This window comes from Nannospalax galili, unplaced genomic scaffold (genome assembly GCF_000622305.1).
Source record: "Nannospalax galili isolate Female #2095 unplaced genomic scaffold, S.galili_v1.0 scaffold336, whole genome shotgun sequence".
Classification (NCBI taxonomy): Eukaryota; Metazoa; Chordata; class Mammalia; order Rodentia; family Spalacidae; genus Nannospalax; species Nannospalax galili.
In genome coordinates, this window is record NW_008343385.1 from 9914296 (window position 1) to 9926882 (window position 12587).

Here is a 12587-nt window from a genome sequence, read left to right on the forward strand (position 1 = left end):
AAATGTGTGTGTGTGTGTGTGTGTGTGTGTGAGAGAGAGAGAGAGAGAGAGAGAGAGAGAGAGAGAGAGAGAGAATGCATATTACCCTCGAAGGGTATATGGAAACTGCTCAGTTCAAAGCTGTGTGATCTTGGTAGGTGATTTAACCTTTCTGTGTCTTGGCATCCTCACTGGTAAAATGGAACTAATAACGCTAGTAGACTGTATTGACTGCCCACCTCTAACCCCTTTGTTTTTACTAATGGAACCCGATGTTTCTCCTAGGTTCTCATGAGCATGCTTTTTCACGGAGGCTGGGCTCTTCCAGGACCCCAGGAGGAAACTTAAATTAACCAATCACAGTGGCTTATTCTGCTTAGTCACTAGTACACGAGGCGTGAGCTGGGAGGAGAATTCTGCTGGAGATCATTTTTTTTCTGTAACTTCCTTTTTGCATTTTCTTTTGCAGTGCTGGGGAGTAAATCTATGGTCCTGGGCATGCCAGGCAAGTGCTCTGTCTCTGAGAAACGTGTATCTCCAGCCCCTTTTTAGACAAGATCTGTCTACGTAGATTCTAATCATTTTGAGCTCACTATATAGCCCAGGCTAGCCTCAAACTTGAGACCCTTCTGCCCAAACCTCCCTAGTGTTCACGTGACCACATGGGCTACTTTTCAACTTTAAGAAGAGCTGCATGAGTGCCAGGCATGGTGCTTCATGTTTATAATCCCAGCACTTGGGAGGCTGAGGCAAGAGTATCGTCACAAATTTGTGGCAAGCCTGGACTACATAGTGAGCTCCAGGCCTGCTGGGATAGAGTGAGCTACTGTTTCAAACAAGCAAACAGAAACAGATAAGCTGCATGAGATGAATTTGGCCCCTCAACTATGCATCTGGATATTGATATCTGCCTTTAATTTGGAAACTTAAGCAGGCATTTTCATACAGGGAGGGGCTGTGGCCTGGGAGGATAAATTAATGCTGAGATGCCGGTGCTGGAGGAAGAAAAGCACACTGCCCAGCTTCTAAATCACTGACTCTGGAGCTGCTCTCTCCCTTTGGGTCTTGAGATAAATTTTCTATTGTTTCCATTTTGGCTACAGTTTTTTCCCCCCTCCAGTAGCTCAAAGTATTCTGGTAGAATTCACTTCATATGAAAGTCAGTTGAAAACAGTAACATAGACGAATTTTAGTTTTGCCAGCACAAATGAATGTTCCTGAAGGGCTTCTCTCAACTGGCTCTGTGAGGCGGTGCTCTTCATTCATCCTAACCGGAAGGAGCGCATCACTTCAAGTGGCTTGAATGATTCCTCTGTGAGAGTTTTCTCACTGGTTCTCCCGAACACAATTAAAGAAATCTTTGATTTCTCTTCTTTATTTATCTAAGAGATAGTATCACATATCTAAGGCTATTTTAGACAATAAGGATAGTGTTTACTTCAGACAACAAGCCCTGTTGAGTTGACTGCAGTGTAGGAAAAATACATAATTAAATGGAGAAGTCTTCCTGATGGTGCAAATCAATGTGATATAAATAAAATCTAACCCAGACCAAATACTCTGATCAGAGTGGGTAAGTGTTCTGTCTTTGGAGTTTGTCTAGTCTAACTGAAAAGCTGCTTTCAGTGGAAGAAAGATGGGCTTTCCAGATAACCCTGCATGGAAGATCACAGTTCCTCTTGCTTCAGAAAGGCATTTATACCTTCTGCTTGGAAACATACACGGTACAGCCCAAATCTTCACATGCCCGGTCCTTAGCATTGTAGGTCTTATCCCCAGTGTCACCTCTTCAGAGAAGCCCTTGGGGATTACCCAACAAAGCTAAAATCCCCACCCCTACCACCATCATCTACATAACATTTTTGTTTTCATCCAACACAACACTTGTTGATAGCTGATATTTTCTTGTGTTGTGGTTTGTCTCTGCCCATGGTTTCCAAGCCTGAGTGACTCTGATTTCATAGTCTGGGGTGAAATTAGGACATAGATTTTTTTTTCCTCAAAGTACCCCTCAGGATTCCAATATGTAGCCAGATCTACAATCGACTGGTTTATGTGTTTATTGAGTCGCTCCCAAGCTAGAATTTAAGTTCCAAGAAAACAAAGAACTGGCCTGTTTTGTTCCCTGGCATCTCCCTTGCATCTGAAAGGGCACGTGGCACAGTGCAGACATTCATTTCAGACTTGTGGACAGACTGCCTAACTGAATTGTAATCATTTCTGTATTTGTCTGTTTTCCCCAGTAGTCTGTGTGCTCTTAAAGAACAAGTTCTAAGTCTAGCTAGCTCACTGTGCATTTAAAACAAAATGAGTCACTCAAGAAAGTTCGTTAAATAAATGGCTGACAAACTGTGTTACATGCTACGAGGAAACAGACGAAACCAGATGTGGCCACTATCCTCAAAGTGCTTGTTGCATAAAGAGAAAAAACCCACAAGTACAAAGCTATCACATACCCCAGAATGAACTAAATGCTGTGATGTAAGTACAAAAGATATCAGAAGGAAAAGACCGTAGCTTATAGGGGAAGACGAGGAAGAAATCAGAGAAAGCGTCATGGAAGAGGCAGCCTCTAAACTGGGCCTTACAGACCAGTGAAATCCGACTCCTTGCAGCCGCAGGGCTGTGAGCTCAAGGATGGAGGGGGAAGCAGAGAAGCTAATCCAGGGAGAAGGAGGAATACAAAGAACATACTAGTTCTGCTAGAGGCTAGGAGGCCCTGAACCAAGGTACCTTATCACCATGGAAACCAACAGACAGAGTCAGGGTTTATTGCAGATCACAATGCCCAGGGATATTCAACTTACTGTTAACTCTGGTTGCTCAGTGAGGAAAATGGAGAAACTGAGTTTCTATAATTAAAGGTTTGAAAGAGGCAGGTGGTAATCATTAATGGCCATGGAATCAGGGGAAGAGCTAGATTGAGACGTGGAGAAGGCCTTGAGGGAGTTTGAGTTTGGTAGGTTGGATGCTCTAGTGAGTTTGTTATGTAATCTTAACAACCAGGTGATCAGGCAATCCGGTGAGAGATCAGGTAAAAGGACCACATTGGGACTGACCATCACATAACCCCAAATGGAACCCTAGGAAAGAATGTGAAGAGAGGGAAAGAGCAAAGGGCAGAAAAGCCAAATCTTGAAGACATTCAGATTAGGGAGAAAGTGGGAAGGAAACAGGAGAACAAGTAGAGGTTACAAAAATCAGGGGGAGGGGCTAGAGAGATGGTTGTTCTTGCAGAAGACCCAGGTTCGAATCCCAGCACCCACATGGCGACTAACAACTATCTGTAACTCCAGTTCCAGGGTATCCGACACCTTCTTTGACCTCCTCGGGCATTGCACAACACGGGTGCACTTACATGCAGGCATAACACTCATACACATAAAATAAAAAGGAAATCAAGGGGAGGCAGGCATGCTGGTGCACATCTGTGATTCCAGTTCTCAGGAGACTGAGGGAGGGGGAGGAGAAGGAGTTCAAGGCCAGTCTCAGCTACACTGTGAGAACCTGTCTCTAAGAAACAAACAGACATAGTCAAGGGCAATCTTTGTTGGCAGCAGATTTTATTTATTGTTAATTTATGTGTGTGAGGAAAAAGTAAGCATGTTTACAGGTAAAGGACAAGGGACCCATTAAGAGAAGAAATCTTAAGCTGGTGAGCGGGCACAGCAGGTAAAGGTACTTGTTGCCAAGCCTGATGAACTGAGTTCAATCCCTAGGACCCACATGGTAGAGAAAACAGGCTCTGTCAAATTGTCCTCAGACCTTCACATGCACATTGTAGCAAGCGTGTACCCACACATATAATTTTCTAAATGTTAAACCCAATATGTAGGAAGGAAAATTATTCTCAGACCATCATCATTTAGACAGTAAGAGGGAACAGAATGGAGGGTCAAAGTGCTGAGGGTTTCCTTTGATTTGAAGGAAAGGCTGAGAAAGGAAGAAAAAAGAATGAATGATACTTTGGTCCAGGTGCTTGTGCCCCCTACCCTCCACTCATATGTTAGACTCCAGCCCCAGTGCAGTTGCATTGGGAGAATGGGCTTCTGTGGTGATCAGATCCTAAGAATAACTCTCATGCATGGGACTGGTGCCCGAGTGAAAGAGGCCCTTTCAGGACAAGGTACCATGTATGGATGACAGTCTCTGGAACTGCAAGAAATAAATTTTGATTGTAATTTGTTATTGCAGCCTGAATGGCTTAAAGCAAATGAAGACAGACTGGATAATAAATGAGGAAGCCTGTAATATGTGTTAGAAAGAGAAGGTGAGGCCACCTCTAAGGAATAAAATCAAGCAGGGGATTGGGATGTACAGATCTCACTGAGAATGTTCAGGGGACAGTGAACGCAAAATATAAAAGAAGGAAAAGGCTTTTCAAGGACCAACAGCCTTCCTAACAGGGCAGGGGATCTAGAGGAGCACCAATCAGCCCAGTTTCCAGGCCTTCTCTCTTAACTCTAAAACTAGGTGCCTAGGAGCTGATCAGGGGAATGCCTGACTCCAACGAGGGAAGCCAGAGTGGAGGGAAGGCCAGGTCAAGAGACTGACTGGTCTTTCAGACTCTTTCCACTGAGTGCTTGTCTGTTTGTACACTTTTGTCCAGAGATAAAAGGAATCCTCCTGTGTTATCTAAAACATCAGTGTGAGTGGTACTACTTCTAGAAACACACTACAACTCAATTATGGTAACTGAGCATCCTCTTCTGTTGTTGCTGTCGTGTGTGTATGTGCATGAGTACATGCACGTTCATGGTAAGGGTGTGTGTGTGTGTGTGTGTGTGTGTGTGTGTATGTGTGTGTAGGCCAGAGGGTAACCTCAAGACTTGTTCCTCAAGAGCTCAAGACAGGATCTCTCACTGGGACTGGAGGCTCATCTATTTAGTTAGATTTCCCTTCAAGTCTTAGGGATCCACCTGCCTCTGACTCCCCAGTACTGGGATTACAAGTTGGAGCCGCCATGCCTGGCTTTTTACGTGGTGTTGGGGATGGAACTCGGGTCCTCATGCTTGTATAACAAACACTCTACCGACTGAGGTATGTCCTTCACTCCAAGTACCTTTAAAAAAGAGACCTCAAGAACTTCTCTCAACACGGACTCCCATTAAATACAATTTGTTTTCTTTAGCATAATGAATTTTCAGGAACCACATACCTCTCTATCACACACATCTCCTTCCTGAAATTTGAACCTCTCTCTTTCATCTTTACACTGAAATAAATTTGGACTGAGAAACACAGTGTGTACACAATATATTAAATTTAAGCATAATTTAAACACAGCTTAGTGGTAAAGCACTTTTGCCTAGCATTTGCAAGACCTGGGGTTCTTTCCTTACCACATGCAAAAAAACACAAATAACTAAAGAAGAAAAATAATAGACGAATATTAATTTAAACATCATCCTGCTTTTAAATAAAATGCTTTAGACTTTAGACTGGAACTGGAGGCTCACCTATATAGCTATATTTCCCTTCAAGTCTTAGGGATCCACCTGCCTATGACTCCCCAGCACTGGGATTACAAACTGGAGCCGCCACGCCTGTAAATTTTAAGTGACAAGGTATATAGACTTTCTCTGTTCATTTGCCCTTAGATAAAGGGAAGAGAAATGCAGCTAGAATTGGGAGATGAGGTATTAATCAATGGTGTGATTATAAGTTCCAGGGCTGTTTCACTACTCATCATGGAGGGACTGATACAGCGAGGTCACTCTGGGTCTTTTTGAGTTCTACCATTCTGTGATGTTCTACGCTAGAGACTAAGTCTCTTTGTAAGTTTTACTTTTAGTTGACAATAATTGAATATGTTTGTGGAATACAATGTGTTATTTCCAAATATGTACTATAGGATGATCTGATAAGGCTAATTAGCATATCTATCACTTTAGGAACAAAGTCTTAAAGCAGCTCTGTATCTCTCCTCTCCTATCTAGGTCTAGAAAAGCAATTCCCTTCGCTTCTCCCAGAAATGGCAGGGTGAAAAGACTGACAAATTAAATGAAAACAAGGACCACTGCATGCCCAGCCCAAACACATCTGCCCACAGCACACTATAAGAAGCTAATTAAGCCAATCAGGACTTCTTCAAAGCCTGAAAGGTCACTGTCCACACTCACACCATCCAGCTCAGGCACTGGTGCTGTTTACCAGTCCTCTCTAGTCCTTGTGCCCAACTCTCCTCCACCCCATCCCCATGTGGCCTCACTAGTTTCAGGATTAGAAATAGAATCTGTTAGAGAAAATGAAACAGAAAGGTTCTTTGTTTTGAGAAGAGAAATTTGGATTAGAATCATATTTCATTAGTAGAAACTTGTCTTAGAAACGTGAACACTTCCTATTGTATAGGGTTCATGGACAATTTGATACTTCAGTTCTTCTCTTTCCCTGACTCTGCAACCCATAGCATATTTTTTTCAAAGCCTGAGTAACTTTACTAAAGTTAAAGAGTGAGGACCAGGAAGTCACTGAAGCAACATCCCTCCCGTGATTCTCATGGGGGTGGGGAATTCTGGTCCTTGACTATCATGGTCACTCATGCGACTAAAATACTATAATAATCTAATGCTATTATGGTAAGAGAGCTCATTTGAAAATGACTCTTCACGCACCAGGTGTGGTGCACGCCTTTAATCCCAGCACTCAGGAGGAAAAGGCAGGTGGAGGTCTGTGAGATTGAGGCCAGTCCGTTTATGTAGTGAGTTCCAGGTGGGCTGGGGCTACCTGCCTTTTAAAAAACGTCTCTTCAAGAATGATCTAATCAAAATCAGAAAGGACTTGAACGGACATTTCTCCAAAGAATATAGACCAGTGACCAATTAGCAAATGAGGTTGGGGTATTTTCGGTACTGTGGGTCATAACCAGGAAAACGCACATCCATTTCCCACCCCAGGATGGCAACAGTAAAAAACAAATAAGCAAAAAAGAGTCAATAAGAGGTATTCCAGATGAACTGGAACTGTCATGCACTGCTGGTGGGAATGTAAACTTGCACAGGTCCTATAAAAAACAAGACAGTGATTCCTCAAAAATGTAAACACAGAAATCAGGGACAGCTATACACCAGTATTCACAGCAGGATTATTTGCAACAGCCAAAACATGGTGCAAGTATTCATCAGAAGAAGGCTGGATAAATAACATGTGATATATACATGTAACTGGAATATTATTCAGCTTAAAAAGGAAGAAAAGTCTGACACATTCTACAACATGCATGATTGGATCTTGAAAACCATGTAGAAAATGAATTAAGCCAGCCACAGAATATTGTGTGATTCCATTTTTATCATGTCCTTAGTCAAATTCATAGAGACAAAGTGGAATGGTGTTTCTAAGGCCTGGGATATAAGGGAAAGTGGGAGTCGTTCAACAGGCACGGAGTTTCTATTTTACAAGATTAACATAATTCAGTGGGTGGATGATGATGACGAAGTAGCACAACAATGTGACTTACGTATTATCACAGAACTGCACGCTTAAAATGATTAACGTGATTAAAATTATTTTTCATAATAAAACCCCCTCCACTCTCAGAGATAGTAGCAAAGATCAGTACTAAGCTAACTTTTGCTTATGCCATCGTGGAAGAAAAAAATGACACTGGAGCATCCTATGTGTACCAAGCACTCACATATCTACACACAAAGCAAAGAGCAAGCCAAACAGAACCCTGGTTATGTTCTGCTGCCCCTTCACAATGAAGAAACCGAGGTTCACAGATGGCTGTACTAGGTCAAGTAGTAAGAGCCAGTGGCAGGATTCAAAGGCAGAAATTCCTGCCTCAGAAGCCTGTGTTGTCTTCTCTCCACTCTGTTCTTTTCTTCTCCCCACACTGGTCTTTTATGAACAGGTTTTCTGCTTTGGCTGTATAGATCTTTTAGATTTAAAAGTTGGCTTGCCTTTTTAAGTAGACTAAAAAAGTCATTCGACCAAATGCACCACTACGTACCCACCACACGAGACCCAGGGCTGGCCGTGACATAATAGAGTCATGTTTCCATTCAACCACTGGCCATACAGCAAAAGAAGAAGAAGAGAACTAACTATACAATTAAAATTTCAGTGTTGTTTGACTGTTTGAAAAGCTGTTATCTCTTTTCATATCCCATATGGCCAGAATAGTGGCATATTCTTCTTTTTCTTAAATATTCTATCCTCATCCCTACTGATCTGTTGTTACTAACATCTTCATCGAGCTGGAATTTAACAATTAAGGAAATGTGAAGTGCAGAAAATAGGTACCTCTTAGTTGTTTTCAGAAAGATAGCTGGGGGCCACTTAACTCGACTATGCCTATTGGCCAAGGTTTCATCGTCTTATTCCTGTGAGAAACACACACACAGAGGAGTAACACACATTTTCTAGACATCCCCAAACAAAGCAGGGTGTTGGCAGTATCTAAGGAACACAGCTTGTAGATGAATCGATCCGGAAGGAAAGCCCTGGCCTTTCATGCAGACCAGATGCCCAACTTCCTATTTAATTTAATGATGTACAGCCTGGTCACAGGACTCTAAATTCTAGCCTAGGATGCCCATCTAGGAAGATTATTGGTATATATTTTATTTTGTGGAAAGTGGACCCTGGGAATCCTGAAATTGCTGCTTTTCCTGTAGCTTTGATCAAATTTAACAAATCCTTCCAAAGAGCTCTGTGGATTCAGCAGCAGTAACTCTTAGACATGCTGTGGGTGTGTTTTAATGAAAAGTAGGAAATAGAAATTATTTCTTTAGAACCCTTCAAGGTTTCCTGTCTTGGAAAATGTACTGCTAGTCCACAAATTCCAAGAAGCTAAATTAATGTCATAAAGATGATCAAATCAAACCAAACCAAAATCTCCAGTCCTACAGCTCTTTACAACTGATGGTGGTGATCCACCCAGAAGGTCTATACATTCTTAATAGGCACATTTAGTTGTTTTTAAAAAAACTTGTATATTAATAATTCATGAGTGTTCAAATATGCCATTGTACTGTGTTCATTCTCTTGCAAGCTGTTCTTTCTTTGTTTTAAGAAATTATCTCCTTTCATTAGAAAAGAAAAAACCCCAAATTCCTTTTAATCAATGCTCATTTATTGCTTAGCTTCACTTTCTTTTAGAGATTTTTAAAAATCAAGCCACCGTAGGGTATTCAACTCCCTTACATATTCTGCTAAAGGAAAGTCACGATCTCGGTTTCCATCGGTTAGACCTCTCTATTGCACTTTTACGTACATCGCTCATAAATATGAACGACTTACCATCCCGGACTCTTATCAGCATCCATCGCTCAGGAAGACTTCAGAATAAAAAGCCACATTCACAATGTACCAGTTCTGTCTATAGCATACACAGGTAAGAAAATAACTCAGTTCACTTTTATTTCCTCTCTGCCCGGGGTTAATATCTGCTTTGACCTAGAGACGAATAAAATCCATACAAACATTAAATCCATTCATACAGCAACATCCTATGCTGGGCACGTTATAGACCCTAGTCTAGCCACACTCCTTTGAACAAAGATGCAACTTTAGGGTAAGACCTCTCTCTCTCTCTCTCTCTCTCTCTCTCTCTCTCTCTCTCTCTCTCGGAGGTTATCCCAAGCAGTTGTACAGAGCCAAGAGAGGAAAGAGGAAGACACCCGTTCCCTAATGGTAAATACCGACTCTCACACACGCCGCTCCAGCCTTTGTTAGTAAAAATCTGTGTACAAAAGGATCTGAACCCCATCAGAGGCAAATCACAGCCATTATCTGCAAAGCCGAAGTCAGCCGAACGAAATATGAAAGAAAATGTGCTTCACATTTCCCACCACTTACACCCCCAAACAAGGGACTGCAAAGCTCAGATGACCAGACTGCAGCCCAAGGATGGCAACCCAGCCCTGCTTGGCTCTGAGCAAGGGAGCGAGCGAGCCGTACAAACCACTTCTTACATTTAGCGTGTTTTCCTGGTCGCGTCACCAAAGCTAAACACCGAGGAGGGTTTTTGTTTTTTTTTTTTTCCCCTCCCAAACGAAATGTGTCACAAACCTGACCATCAGTACCAAAAGCCCTTCTAAAAGATCCTATCTCGATCACTTCCCCCAATCCTGAGGCTGTGTCCCTGGCTTCCCTTAGAAATCCTCCCTAAAATCCACAGGCGCTGGTGATTTCATCCCACTTCAGAAGGAGCAACACGGAAAACGTGTCCCTTACCTTGCTTGGCTCCCGAGGCTTGGTCGGAGAGCAGCTTCCTCTGCAGGAGCCGATGGGTGGCGAGCTCCGCCCGCCCGGCGCAGCCCAGCCCAGCCCAGCCCAGCGGTAGTAGGAGTTGCCCACAGAGCACGGCGGCAGCGACAGAGAGGAGAGAGAGGAGAGAGAGGAGAGAGAGGAGAGAGAAAGACAGAGAGAGACAGAGAGAGAGACAGAGAGAGAGAGACAGAGAGACAGAGAGAGACGGAATGGTTCAATTTTTATCAAGTATAGCAAAGTCTACTTTTGACCTATGTACATATACAAAACAAACAAACTGCAATAGTAAGAATATTTTTTTTAAAAAGACCGAAGTTGGAGGACTCATAGTCCAGAATTTAGGGTTTAAAGTTTGCTCTAAAATGAGTTATCAATGTGACAGTTATTAAGACAGTGGGGCATTGATAGAGTGATAAGCTTTCTGTTTCTTTCTCTTGGTGCTGAGGTTTGGACTCCAGCCTTCATACATGCTAGACGAATGCTCTACTGCTGAACTACACCTCCAACTCTGGCCAATTGAGAGAGAGAGAGAGAGACTGACTGACTCTGTGTGTGTGTGTGTGTGTGTGCGCGGCAGCGACTGCAGCCCAGGGACAAGTCCCCACCCAGCTTTGTCTTCAATAATCGCTCTTGCTACAGGAAGCAGCTCATCTCCCACTTCCTTCTCTCTTAGTTGCTGGGGAGCAAGGCTTTCTTGTTTCCCTTTCCTTCCATTTCAGGGCTTCCAGGAATGGCTTTGTCTGCTGCTGTGTGTGTGTGTGTGTGTGTGCGCGGCAGCGACTGCAGCCCAGGGACAAGTCCCCACCCAGCTTTGTCTTCAATAATCGCTCTTGCTACAGGAAGCAGCTCATCTCCCACTTCCTTCTCTCTTAGTTGCTGGGGAGCAAGGCTTTCTTGTTTCCCTTTCCTTCCATTTCAGGGCTTCCAGGAATGGCTTTGTCTGCTGCTGAGCTCCCAGGGTAATTTGACTCTAATCCCCTGAACCCCTCTGTTGCAAGACTACCCAGTACTGTTTGTGTCTTCCTTCCCTTTCCCATTCCAGCCCTTGGCTCCCAACACCATCCACCGACTGCCTCAGTGGGTTCCCATCTCAGCACCTCAGCTACCTTCTCCTTTAGAACTGCAGCTGCTGTTTTTATTGGATCAACAGCCCTCTGCCAGGCTCTGGTCCAGGACCAGCCTCAACTGTTCCTTCTGATTTCTGTCCCATCCCCACTTCAGAAGCTTGCAGCTTGCTGTGTCCTACTGCACAATATTCCTATGTGGCCAGCCTTCCTGAAGCTTCATTGCTTCAGGGTCTCACTACCACTGAGATTTTACTTAACCCATATGCTTAGAAAATAACGGCCCCTTAGGTGTTCTTCTGGGTTATGGGAGCTAAGCCAAGTCCTGCAGTGCTGCAGCAGGCCTAACAGTGAAGATGGTTCCAGAAGATAGTTCCAGAAGGGAGTGAGGTGGTTCTGTTCTGAATAACTTAGCCTCCCAGCCCAGCGTGTGCGCACCCCCCCCACACACACACTTTGTAAGCAGACATTGACAGGCCTTGCGTCCCTCCATTCATTTTAGAAGGTAGGATGCTGTCATGGATAAAGGATAACACCTGCACGTTAGCTGTCCATCAGAGTCTAAATCTGAGCTGTTACTCCTGACTGTGAACTCAGGGAAATTATTTAATATCTGTGTGCCTTGGTTTCCCCAATTGCAAATTAGAGATGATTATGCTCATATCTCATGGTGAAAATCTGACTGAATAAAACTGGGCATAAGATGCTAATAATAATTCTGGGAACATAGGAAATATTCACCACATAATAGCTGTTATTATTTTAGAGGAGATTGAAGCTCAGCATTGACAAATGGCTTGGACAGTCATAGTCAAACCAAGACCAGTGTTTGTGTCCCGTCCCCCCTGCCCCCCAGCCCGGTTATGCTCACAGCTGAACCCTGATGCTCTTGGTAGCAGTTTATCTAATTCATGAGTCATTCTCCTCTGTGATTAACGGGGCCTTTCATGGAAGCTACATATGAAACACAAGCTGCCGGTAAGACGGTCTTTGTTCCAGAACCCAGGCAATGCTGTAAGATCCAGGTATGGTGGCTCACACCTGTATTCTTAGTACTTGGTAGGCTAAGACAGGAGGATCACCTTGAGCTCAAGGCTAGCCTGGGCTAGTAGTGAGACCCTGTCTAAATACACAAATAAATAATAAATAAATAAATAAGTAAATAAAGATAATTCTCAACTCTGCTTTAAAATCCTGTCTTGCCTTCATCCTCCAGCAAGGAAAGTGACAGGAAATGTTAGAAATCTAGAGCTATGCAGGTTTACTTTTTAAGTGAGCTTTCTAACATACCTTGGGTACCATAGCACAATATCCTGGCAAGTACAG

At 43.3% G+C, this 12587-nt stretch overlaps 1 protein-coding gene across 1 annotated transcript in view; it reads right to left on the reverse strand.

Annotated features, from left to right (window-relative positions):
- Gng2 (G protein subunit gamma 2) overlaps positions 1-10315 on the reverse strand; it is a 129318-nt gene extending 119003 nt beyond the window's left edge. The window contains exon 1 of the mRNA XM_008839580.3: positions 10162-10315. The gene's annotated coding sequence lies outside the window, so the exon portion shown is untranslated. The remainder of the gene's footprint in view (positions 1-10161) is intronic.
- Positions 10316-12587: the final 2272 nt, after the last annotated feature.